Below are 4,871 nucleotides of genomic sequence, written 5' to 3'. Positions count from 1 at the left end.
ATAGAAATCAATGAACTGTCTGAGTCATACTCAGTTCTCCTATCACTACGAAGTCTCTTAACCTTCCAGTTAAATTGGTTTTCTACATCAGTCACAAATAATTTAAAGACATCAAAGGCATCACTTTTATTTTTCAGCAAATATATGAACGTGAAGTTTGAACAGCCATCAATAAAAGTGATAAAGTATCTTTTGCTATTCCTAGTCAAGACACCATTGAATTCACATAAGTTAGAATGAATTAAATCTAGAGGCTCAGATTCCCTAGGTACATATTTATGTGAAGTCTTAGTTATTTTAGCCTAACTACAATATTCACATTTATCAAATTCATTCATAAATAATTTAGGAATCATTTCTAACCTAGTCATGTTACTAATTGATCTTCTATTAACATGATAGATTCTATCATGCCAAACATTGAATGAACACAGCATATAAATAGAAGATTTCATTTTATTCAAGTCTAGATTTAATTTAAACATGCCATCAGTTGCATAACCCTTCCTTAAGAAAACATTATTCTTAGTGAGGGTATATAAATATGCCCCTATTGTCTGAGTGAAGCTGACCTTGTTGAGGAGATAGCCCAAGATTAGATTTTTCTTATCTCTGGAATGTGCAGGACTTCCTTTAAGTGAGAGTCTTCCCGGAGGTAAACTTAGCTCCACCTGGCCGATTCCAGTAACTTTCATTTAGTGGTGATCCCCCAAGAGTATGTTTTTATCCTTAGTTTTAATATAAGATTTAAAGAGACTAAAGTCGTGAGGACATGGCATGTAGCGCCAGTGTCTATCCACCATTTTTCAGAGCCACCGATCGTATTTACTTCTGTGATCATGGCTAGTACATGCTCTTCTGTCAGGTTCGCTTGCTCAACAAGACGACGCGTGTTCCTATAGTTCCTGATCATATATCTAGGTTTGTTATAGTTAAAGCAGAGGAACTGTACCGTTTCTCCATAGGGGGTTTTCTGTTTCTTCTAATTGTTTTGGTTGCTAAATCTACGGTTCTGATCTTTCCTCTTGATTCCCTTTTGCTTTTGGCGAAGTTTCACAGTAGCTGAGGTGGACTTTCTTAGTACAATGTTTACCTCCTCCCTCTGGTCTTGCTTCCGGGCTTCCTCCTCAATCCTCAGGCGGGTGATCAAACTCTCCAAGGAGAGCTCTTTGGTCTTATGCCTTAAGATATTCTTAAAGTCCTTCCACAATGGAGGTAATTTGTCAATGATGACAGCGACTTGAAATGGCTCATTCAGGGGGCCTACCTTTGCTTATAATTTCATGGGCTATCTTCTGTAATTCATGGGATTGGGCCTCCATAGACTTGTCACCCATCATTTGGAACTTCAAATAACAATTGATGGTATATTTTTCCAAATCGATCTCCTCAGTATCATACTTTTTTTGTAAGGCGTCTCATACTTCTTTTATTGTCTTCATTGTGCTATAATAGTCATACAGATCATCAACCAAACTATTTAATATAAAATTTTGGCATAAAAGTTCCTTTTCTTCCCAATCACCTACATCTTTGATCTATTGTTCAATCGGATCTTCCTTTGCGACGGTTGGCTTCTCCGTAGTGCAAACCTCAGCAACCTTCTTGACGGTGAGGAAGAACAACATCTTCTGCTTCCGCCTTTTGAAGTTTGCTCCTTCGAATCGGAATGGACAGTTGAAGTTAAAGGACATAATATCGTTCTAAGTTGACAAGGCCATTAGAACATCGGGAGATGGATCCGTTTTAAAATTATTGGAACAGCTACCTCCCGAGGACAGAAGACAACTGCAATCGAACGGCGTCAGACATCAAAATTTAACCTGCAAAATAAAAACCGATTACATGCTGAGTCGCGGAACTTGCTCTCTTTAAGACATTTTGTGGTATTGCCTCTTGTGCAAGCAGTTCAACTATGGTCACGCCGTCTCCAGGATAAAATAGTCCAGAAAAAGGAATTCAGTCTCGATTGGAGCTGCACTAGAACTAATCGAAAATCTCACACCTTTCAAGACTAAGTTGCTCGAAAAACGTAAATCAAAGAAAAGTGAGGAGGGAAGTGTTTTCGTCTAAAAGCAGAGAAGATAGGGAAGAAAATGTTGTGTTGAAACTGATGGAACTCGACACAATATATAGGCCTTGAAGGCCAATGGTTACGCAAAACGAACAGGGATTGAAGCGGGCGGAACCATAGAAGGTGCACGAAGGCCACGCGTAAGAAGCGCACAAGAAGTTTTTTTTCCCTTTTTTTAATAATATTAAAATATAAAGAAATTATAAAAAATATTTTTTTAATAAAATTATTTCCACACACGCACCTCACCGATTGGAGATCGAATCACAACAATGCATGGGATGTCACCTTTACCTATCACCTCACCCCTCTTAAACATGGGTGCCCCTTGATACCCAAACCTATAACTCAAGGTGGGGATTTATAAAAGAGGTTTCATATGATAAACTTAACAATGTGGGATTCTCAAGAAACTTATTTTTCATTTATTAAAGTTATTCACCAACATGTGTCTATATTTTAAATGTTTTATACCCAAATTTTGTGAAATTCAAACGATATTCCAAAATAAGATTTCAAATTTATGTCCTATTTTTATTTTTATTAATAAAACGTAAAAGATACATCTTTCTGAACCTTGAGTCTAAATCGATCTATCACTTTATCTTTTGAGATATCCTAAATTACATTGCATTTGCTACATCCACAACATCAATTTCATAATTATCGGCAACCACATAAAGATCATTGTCAGCAACCATAACACATTTTTGTCTTGCTAATCCTAGTGATTACTAGAAAAGAAGACCTTTCTCAACACATACTTGTTGAAGTGACATCATTGGTGGGTTTAGAGCCTAAGCCAAGCCATTATTTAAAAAATTATGGCCCATGCAGGTCTCGAACCTGCGACCTTCGCATTATTAGCACGACGCTCTAACCAACTGAGCTAATAGGCCACTATGTGAAATAAATGCTTTTAGATAAAATTTTAGTATTAGTAAGGTTGGTGTTTAATTGGCATAACAATGAAAATCTTTGAAGGGAGTAACACAATTAGAATGTGATAGTACAAATACAGATCAACAGATAAGACACAAATTACCATCTTAAAGATGTTGAATAATGCATTCGATCTTCACAAAAAATTGTTAAACTAAAAAAGATATTTGGATTTGATATGTGAGTTTTATCTAGTTTAATGAATGATATAAAGTGATACATATAGAGATTTAAAATGAATATTATCTAACAAAGCAATATGCCAAGAGCCATAACGTGGGGTTTTTTAATTTTAGTTTTTTCTTTTTTTTTTAAATTTGAAGATTAAAATAAATATTTGAAAAATTTAGGGACAAAATTACTATTTTAAAAGCTAAAGGACTAAAATAAATTTTTTTTATAAATTTATAAACCAAACAAAAAAGAAGTTTATCGACAAGAATTAGGATTTAAACAAAAATATCAATTTGCTTTGGACATAAAATATCACATTTAAACGATGGAATTATAAAATTAATCTTAAATAAGTTAAATTGTAGACATCAAATTTAATTTGTTTCCTAAATTTTTAAAATTTATTTAATTTTGTTTCATAATTTTCAAAGGGTTAATTTTAATACTTGAACTTTACTTTTAGACTTATTAAGTTGTCAATTATTGTCCCTAAAATTTCTAAACGTTTTATATTTAACAAATTAAAGTAATGACTCAAAAGTTCAAAATCAAATATGAGTATGACCATATTAAACTAAATTAACATAATATAAAATGCACATAACACAAAATGCTATTACATTAGACATCAAATACTCTAACATAATTCACATATATTGATAGTATGCAATTTTAAAGACAAAAAATGTTTAATTTAACTCTAAAGTACTTGAAAAGATGTATTGACATTCACTTTACTTTTAATTTCATCAAACCACACCTTAGTTTTATGATGTATAACACTCTAAACTTTTTAAAAACTTAAATAAGTTGTTAATGTAATCTATATATAGCTTTTCCATATATATTTGCTTTTATATGTTAAATGAGTTGTTAGGCTAGAAATTAAGCTAGGTTTCCTTTTATATTTCTCACAATTGTGTATAAGTCTCTTGTAAATCTAATTACAAAATATACTGAAATTATTCAATTAATTACCTACGAACATAAATGTTGCAATTTTACCGTATAATAAAATTTCGTTTGAAATTTGTCAATGATAATTATGTTCTCATTTGCATTTAATGAGTATAAACATAGTCCAATGTGAAATTAACGAAAGATTCAAGCAAATGACGCTAGTGAGATGAATTCTTTTTTTGAAATTAGTGAGTTTTAGGGGACTTTTACTTTAAATTTTATAAGTCTAGGGTGAGTTTAATTAAAATAATAAAAAAAAAAAAAAAATTTGAACATGCGGTAAAAGTTCCAACTAATATCTAAATTTAGAGCCATTAATATGAGACCGATAAAATTTAATCTTTTTTTTTTTGTAAAAGTTGATAGAAGTTGATAGAAATCTACTGATAAAAGTCTATCATTGATACTATATGATAGACGTTATTGCAAGTCTATAATTGATACTATATGATAGACGCTGATAGAAGTCTATTAGTATCTATCTATGCTTTTTTTTTTTTTTTTTTGCTATTTTTGTAAATAGTTTGACATTTTTTTTATTTGTGAGAACTTTCTAATATTAATTTATACCCCTAAATTTTGAGTTGTATCAATTTATACTTCTATTTTCATTGGATTTAAACCTTGAACTTTCATAAATATATTAATCCGTTCGAAAACTTATGATTTGAGTCAATCAAACTCCAAAATTTTCATAAGTCAATCAAATTTAGACATTTCA

General features: G+C 31.6%; 1 non-coding gene across 1 annotated transcript; it reads right to left on the bottom strand.

The window, feature by feature from the left end:
- Nucleotides 1-2,899: 2,899 nt before the first annotated feature.
- TRNAI-AAU lies at nucleotides 2,900-2,973 on the bottom strand. Its single transcript has one exon. It is a non-coding gene; the product is annotated as a tRNA-Ile (tRNA).
- Between the last annotated feature and the right edge of the window lie 1,898 nt (nucleotides 2,974-4,871).

This window comes from Benincasa hispida, chromosome 5, assembly GCF_009727055.1.
Source record: "Benincasa hispida cultivar B227 chromosome 5, ASM972705v1, whole genome shotgun sequence".
NCBI lineage: Eukaryota > Viridiplantae > Streptophyta > Magnoliopsida > Cucurbitales > Cucurbitaceae > Benincasa > Benincasa hispida.
Note: the sequence above shows the minus strand (reverse complement) of the source record. Positions and strands in the feature narration are given on the sequence as shown.